Raw genomic sequence first — 8292 nt, forward strand, 5'->3', positions numbered from 1 at the left:
ATGATCCCAGGGTCCTGGGATCGAGCCCTGCATCGGGCTCCCTGCTCAGCGGGAAGCCTGCTTCTCCCTCTCCCACTCCCCCTGCTTGTGTTCCCTCTCTCGCTGTATCTATCTCTGTCAAATAAATAAAATCTTTAAAAAGAAATTATAAATCATGCAAGGAAGCAGGAAAATACAGCCCATAGTAAGAAAAACCACTCAACTAAATTGGCCCAGAAATGACAAAGAATTAATAGACAAGCACATTAAGATAATTATACCTACATTCCATATGATCAAGAAGCTAGGGGAAACACAGTATGTTTGGTAGAGACATGAAAGTTATAAAAAAGCAACCAAACTAAACTTGTAGAGACAAAAACTACAATGTCTAAGATTTAAAACAAAAACAACAAAAAATGCACACATGGGATTAATTGTAGTTAAAGTGTAATGGAAGAAAAAAATTATAGTATATAAGACATAGTAATAGAAACTCTGCAAAATGAAAAGCAGAGGAAAAGAAAACACTGAGAAAAAATGAGTAGAGCATCGACAGGCTGTGGTACAATTTCAAGTGCCCTGATACGTGTAATTGTAATCTGAGTCCTCAAAGGCGAGACAGGAAGTAGAGAGAAATACTTGAAAAAATAATCTATGGGATGCAGTACTTATGGGGAAATTTATAGCAATAAAACACATTAGAAAAAAAAGTTTTGGGGCACCTGGGTGACTCAGCTGGTTAAGTGACAGGCTCTTGATTTCAGCTCAGCTCATGATCTCAGGGTCCTGAATCCAGTCCTGCGGCAGCCTCTGCCCTTGGCGTGGAGCCTGCTTGGCATTCTGCGTCTCCTTCTGCCCCCCACCGGCACTCCTGCGCACTCACTCTCTAAAAAAAGAAGTCTTCATTAAGTTACCTCAGCTTCCATATTAAGAAACCAAAATAAGAACAAATTAAACCCAAGGTAAAGAGAAAAAATGAAATAGCAAAGATTAGATTGGAAGTCAACAAAATAAAAAACAAAAACTAGAAAAAATTTCTATATTCTTTTTAAACCAAAAACTTAACTTTTTAAAAAGGTTTATAAAATTAATAAACTTCTAGCCAGACTGTTGCGGGGCGGCGGGAGGAGGAGGGGGGGGAATGCGGGAAAAGAAAGAGAAAATAGATATTATGTCAGAAATGAGATGTGACATTACTCTATGTTATACAAATTCTTATCCACACAAAGAGTTGTAGTAAAGTTTGCTCATCTCCATATTGCTGATTCCAATACTCATTTATTAGACGTCTATTGCTTGAGCTATCAGCAGTATTTTGTAATAACTGATGTTATTTACATTTGCCTTCGAAACAACCTGCTTGGTTTTCCTCTAACTCACGGGGCATTTCTCCTCGGTCTCGACGCTATCTCTTCATCTCTCTGGACTTCTTATGCTGCGGTGCCTGAGGGCTCAGCGTTCATATCTCCTTCCTTTTCTACGTATATTCTCTTCCTGGGTAATCTCCTCCGGTCTCATCTCCTTAAATACGATCTGTGACTGCAAAATCTGTATCTCAGCCTTGACCTCTTCTCTGAACCACAGACTCATATATGCCAGCAATAGCCACTCTGATGCCTGCTTTAGTCTGAGTTCCTAAGGAAACAGAGCCTAAGATTAAAAAAACAAAACAAAACAAAACAAAAAAAACAGCCTTATTGCTAAGACTTTTTGGGGGGTGACGCAATCCCAGGAAAGGTTGAGGAGGGTAAATGGTAGGGGAAGAAGGGAGGACAGCACATACAAGCGGGCGTTGCTGAGCTGTCTCACCGCTTCGGAAATGCTGTTCGCCTCGTCTCACTGCGTTCGGAGCACCGGCGCTGCGGGCCCCTTCGGCTCGGCTCACCCCCGCGGAGGAGGAGGAAGGCGACGTTTCTGCAGACTCTCCCGCCCTGGTCAGTTTCTACCACGGAGCAGGAACCCCTCCACACTCCCAGGTGGCACCATTCAGCCTCACACAGGAGGAGCGGCAGGCCAGAGGTCAAGTGGGAGTCAGTAGCTCCCTGGATCCGGAGTCCCGTGAGCCTGCAACCTCAGGGGTGGATGGTGCCGACAATCGTCTTAGAGCGTTAGAGGGAACACCCACCCTGCAAATAGGAAGAGGCTTGTAAACTGGGTTTGGAACAGTGACTAATTAGGCACCTTAAAACGAACATGCCCCAACGTCAAACCTTTAATTTCTCCCCACACCTGTTCTTTTCATAGTCTCCTTTATCTTGGAAAGTGGCAATTTTGTCCTTCCAGTTGCTCAGGCCAGTAGCTTCCCTGCTTCCCTGCTTGCTGTACTCTGCTCAGTTCTCAACACAGCAGCTAGCTCATGGAAGTCAGACCACTTCACTTTGGCTTAAAATCCTGTTCCTTTTTGCTCCATTTAAATGTCAAAGGGGCACTGCATCTGCCATTTACTCTTAAACTATTCAGAAAAAACCCCTACATATAGATAGAATAGATGATAGATAGATAGATAGATAGATAGATAGATAGATGATAGTTAGATACAGATCCATCTGGTTAAACAAGCAGGTAGATAGAAAATTATAAAGAAATTGTAATAAAATGCCAACACTTGGGGAATCTGGGTGAAGGGTGTCTGGGAATTCTTTGTACTATTCTTGCAATTTTCTATGCGTTTGAAATTATGTCAAATGTCAAAGTTAAAGAAAACATAATGGCCCAGTAAGGGTGAATTACTAAAGGAAAATCAGGGTAGATGCTATTATTGAGAAAGCTTGGGGTGGGGGTTGGGGTGGGAGGGAATACTGAGAAAGCAATTATAAATATCCACTATAGCCATAATTTAATGTGATGATGTAGAGCTGTGCTTCTGGACATGTAAAATGTTCATAACAATGGGGAAAATTTAGTTTACCATTACCATTCTTTTTGGAAAAATAGTACACATATATATGTAGAAGGGCACACACCAAAATTCTAGGTTCGCAAAATAGGCTTCTGGAGACAGTGATTTTTATATTTATTCTTTTACATATTACAGATTTATTTTCTTTTTACAATAAGCTAGCAGCACATTTATAATCAGCAAAAAAAATCAATAAAAGTTATAAAGAAAATTCTCATTTAGGTCAGGAGTCAGCAAATGTTTTCTGTAAAGAGCCAGATAATAACTATCTTCAGCTTTGCAGGCCCTACAGTTTCTGTTGCAACTCTGAAACTCTGCCATTGTTGCAGAAAGCAGCCACAGAAACACACGAACAAATGGGCATGGCTGGGTTCCATTAAAACATTATTTACAAAAACAAGTGGCAGCCTGGGCTTCCTGGTATTTTGCTGACCCATAATTTAGATAGATACACTTTTTCCCTAAAGAATGGTTTACAGGCGGGGCGCCTGGGTGGCTCAGGTCATGATCCCAGGGTCCTTGGATTGAGCATCGTGTCAGGCTCCCTGCTCTGCAGGAACCTGCTTCTCCCTCTCCCCTCCCCCCGTTTGTGCTCTCTAGCTCTTTCTCTCTCTCAAGTAGATAAATAAAATCTTTTTTTTTTTAAAGGCAAAAATGTTTCCATTCCTACAGAACTTCGTATGGGCCCCCTGGACCAACTGATGGTCTGAGAATTCCACTGGCTCTGTGCAATTAGCTATATCATTGAGTAAGTAGGCTAAAATTCAATGAAAATATCTAACCCAGACCACGGTTATAAACAAATAACAAACACTTTGTCTAGAGAAGTGTAATGTGATAAATACGCATTGTAGATATTGTAGATGGATTTGGTCTGTCCAAAAAAAAGATTCCTTTTAATATGCCCTGGAGGCTCAGCTGACAGCTGGAGTGATTGAAGGCCTAAAGGATATCCTAGGGAGATGTGGCGAGATGGGTGTGCCAAAGTCCTGGAGAAAGCCGGGCTTCTCCTGGTCTTGTTCCAGGAATGAAATCGTCCCCTGTAAGGAGCATAATCTACAGTTTCCATAAAATTAGTTGGGTAATGTACCATCTTTTCCTATTACCCTGAAGAGATTGTGTAAGATTGGTTTATTTCTTCCTTTAACATCTGGAAGTATTCCCCACTGTGATATCTGGACTGGAATATTCTTTATAGGAAAAATTTTAAACTACAGATAGATTTCCTTAATAGACCCCAAATTATTTAGATTTTATATTTCTTCTTGTGTTAATTTGGGATACAAGTTCAAAATTTTTGATAAAATTATTAATCATATCCTTCATATTATATCTGTAATGGCTGTAGATCTGTATTGATGGCCACTTTTGTACTCCTTACACTGAGAGACGGTCCTTCTCTCTTTTTTTCCTTGATCAGTTTTGCTAAGGGCATTATCAATTTTATTCTTTTCAAAAGATGAACTGAAACGTTTGTTTTCTATTTCATTAATTCATGCTCTACAATTTCCTTCCTTTCATTCTTTTTCCTTTCATTTTTTTTAAAGAAACCGTTTATTGTCTGTTGACTGTATTTCCATTTTCTGTTTAAGTGTCTGTGGAAGAACAGCTTAAAACCACTCAGTAGTCATTCCTACCCATTCAGTGGCCTGAGCAGTGGGAACTGCAGACCAGTTTTCAGGAGGGAATCTGCTGAATAGGGACAGAGGGCACCTGCACGCCTTCAGAACAGTCTGCAACCCCAGGCTGAGTAGCAGTGAACTCAGGAGCTGGAGCCGTCCATTCACCCCGAAATTCCTCCTTGGTCACAGCCTTTTCAGCAGTGGCCTGCTCTTCTCCGGCCATCTCTTCAGGATCTCTGTAGAAGCAGAGATCAGGCATGACCTCCTCTAGCTGTTCATGGGACATGGTGCCACGCATGTGCAGACCTCCTTGGGCCAGCATCCACCACATCAGACCCAGTGAGTGAGCTCCCTTGCTGCACGCTATGGCTGTGGCCACACACAGCAGGTGAGTTGCTCTACCATCGCTGTGGTAGGCAGGTCAACATGAGACACCTCTGTAAGAGGCTGGTGATCAGCCCCGGCATCAGTAACTGCCAGAAGTCTCGGCTCCTGGAAGGCTGCCTGGATCTGGTTAGTGAAGTCTCCGGGAGTGAAGTGGCCAGCAATAAGGGGTGACTCCAGTGTCAGCAGCAAAGTACGGCACAACTCACTGGCCAGTATTCCTGGAGGTCATGATACTGACGTCAGTTGGGTTTCAACAGCAACAATGGCATGAGCTGCCAACAGAGGCTTCTCCTAGGTTCTCTCCAAATTTATGATAAAGATGCCATCACTTTTCCTTTTGTAGATGTACTTGGTACCACCTGCGTGGGTTCCTGCTGCAAGGAATTTGACAACACCCTCTTCCTTCATTTGCAGGACATCAAATATTCTGGACATTGTGAAAATTGCCCTTTAAGCTACAACAGGAACCCAGAACACCGCTGTATGAACCTCTCTCTACATTCTTTCTTTACATTTACTTACTATTCTTTTTCTAACTTCTTGCAGTGGGTATTTAAATCAGTGAATTGTAGCCCTTTCTTTCCTAATCTATGCACTGAATGCTATAAGTTTCTCTTTAAACAGGGCTTTAGTTCGTTCCCATAATTTTCACTGTTATCCAAACAAAAATACCTTTCAAATTTCCACCATGCTTGCTTCTTTTACCTACAGGTGATTTAAATTGTTTTAATTTCTAAACATTTGGGATTTTTTTTTCTAGTGTGTGTGTGTTACTGATTTCTAGCTAATTTTACGGTTGTCTGAAAACATGCTAAATCTTGCTGTCCAATGTGGTAGCCACTAACCAGATGTGGCTATTTAAATAAAATATTGTTCATCAGTCACATTAGCCACATTTTAAGGGCTCAGTAGCCACATGTGGCTAGTGACTACTGTATTAGCTGTGTGATTACTGTATTGAACAATACTGACAAGAACATACTAAGTTCTGTTGGACAGCACTACGCTAAATTATTTCAATCTGATGAAATTTGTTGAGGCTTGCTTTACAAACCAGGACACAGTCAGCTTTGGTAAATGTTCTTTGTACACCCAAAAGGAGTTTTGTGCCAGTGTTGGTTGTACTGTTACCTATATGTCAATTAGGTCATTTTGTTAACATATCCTGTAAGTCCACATGTACTATATTCTTAAACATTTTTTTTCCTGCTTGTTTACTGAGAGAGCTGTGTGAAAGTCTTCCACTAGGATTGTAGATTTATCTTTCTCATTTTAGTTTTGTCGATTTCAGCTCTATATACTTTGAAGCAAAATTATTAGATGTATACACTTCAGGAGATATTTTCTTGGTAAATTGACTCTTTTATCAATAGAAGTGTCCCCTTTCATCTCTAGTAAGGCTTTGGCTTTAAAGTCTACTTCTTGTCTAATATCAGTACAGCTATTAACAGCTTTCTTTTGGTGTGTTTTAGTGGAGTTTTTCCATACTTTAATTTCAAATTCCCTGGATCCCTGCCGTTACAGTGTGTCTTGCTCGAGTAAGTACCATATAAACTTTAAGAAATGCAAGAATTTTTGTCTTATAGTCCATTTACATGTAATATAATTACTGATGTAATACAATTACTGATCTACCATGTTCCTTCTCAACACTTGTTATTGTCAGACTTTTAAAAATTATATAAGTAGTGTTACTTTTGTAACTCATTTCTAAAACGTAATGAGCAAGTGGATTTAGAAAACTGGGGAAAGTGGAGAGTGCAGGATGGCTACCAGGGATTTCATCTGTATGGCAAGGTGTTTAGCAGCGCAATTCACCAGGATAGGGAATTCAGGAGGATATCATGGCGGTGCGTGTTAAGTTCAAGACACTAGGTAGAAGTGTGTAGTAAGCAGTTGGCTCTTAAAATTTATCCTCGGGGGCGCCTGGGTGGCTGAGTCGCTAAGCATCTGCCTTCGGCTCGGGTCATGATCCCAGGGTCCTGGGATCGAGCCCCACATCGGGCTCCCTGCCCCGCGGGAAGCCTTCTTCTCCCTCTCCCACTCCCCCTGCTTGTGTTCCCTCTCTCGCTGTGTCTCTGTCAAATAAATAAATAAAATCTTAAAAAATAATAAAATTTATCCTAAGGAGAGAGGGGTAAACTTCAGATATAAATTTCATCATCCTATTTCTTCACTTTTTAAATTCCCCAAAGAACAGATGCTAATTAATTATACTTTTTTCCTACTCCCTTCTCAACTTACTGTCATGTCAATGCCTTTTAGCTCTTCTACTTGTGACCCTGAGGCTTTTATTTCCAGGCTTCCAAAATAGTTTTTCTTTCTGTTCCTTCCCCACTTAATTTTATTCTTCTGAAGGCAGTTAAGATGATCACGCCATTCCTTGGTTCAAAGACCTCAATGGCCTTCCATTACCTTGAGAACAAAACGCAGAAATATGAAACTCAATCCTATCATAACTAGTACTTTTCTGTATTACATGATACTAAATGCCAGAAAGTTGAAGTGCTGCTTGTTTAGCATCATACTCCTTAACAATCTTTTCTCCTACTTCATTTTTATTTCCACCTTATTCTTACTCTCTTAAGTATATTTTAGTCATTATTTGCGAAAACACTGGAGCGTAAGGGCAGGAACACTTTCTCTCCCCCTGAGCAGTGCTCAGTAGTGCCTGACACTGAATGTGTACTGAATGAAAGACTAAGCACATACTCCACCATCATTTCTTGTACTTCCTTGCTTCTGTACCTTTGCTGACTACTCCCTTCCTGCCCTTATGTCTCTAATCCCATCCTTCAAAACTCGTCTCAGGAGCTTCCCAAACTTTTTCTTTCCAATCAGAATTGAACCCTACTTCCCCTGAGCTCTTATAAGCATCTTGTCTACCTCTATGATTGTACATGTGTTTTCTGTATACATCAGGCTTTATCACATATGCTTCACATATTCTGTGTATACTACAAAACCTAAAAAAAATGCCTTGCACATAGTAAATAACAGTAACTGTGTTAAAGTGATATATTAACTGGATGATTATGGGGAATATTCAAAGTATAGTAGTGGAATCTTACCAAATGGTTAATACTAGAAAAACAATTTGAATTTTTTATTTTTAAAAAAGTTTCTATTGGGTCGCCTGGGTGGCTCAGTCGTTAAGCGTCTGCCTTCGGCTCAGGTCGTGATCCCAGGGTCCTGGGATCGAGCCCCACATCAGGCTCCCTGCTCAGCGGGGAGCCTGCTTCTCCCTCTCCTACTCTCTCTGCTTGTGTTCCCTCTCTGTGTTTCTGTCAAACGAATAAATAAAATCTTAAAAAGAATAAAAAAGTTTCTATTTTTCAGCTGAAAACTTTGCATATAGTAGCCTATTATCATATGTATATCAGAAATCAACAAACCAAAGTC

At 40.7% G+C, this 8292-nt stretch overlaps 1 pseudogene; it reads right to left on the minus strand.

The window, feature by feature from the left end:
* Positions 1-4387: 4387 nt before the first annotated feature.
* On the minus strand, positions 4388-5325 carry LOC148162266 (small ribosomal subunit protein uS2 pseudogene; annotated as a pseudogene).
* Positions 5326-8292: the final 2967 nt, after the last annotated feature.

This window comes from Eumetopias jubatus, unplaced genomic scaffold (assembly GCF_037043125.1).
Source record: "Eumetopias jubatus isolate StellerSeaLion01/CBP00866 unplaced genomic scaffold, mEumJub1_p1.0 scaffold_16, whole genome shotgun sequence".
Lineage (NCBI taxonomy): Eukaryota > Metazoa > Chordata > Mammalia > Carnivora > Otariidae > Eumetopias > Eumetopias jubatus.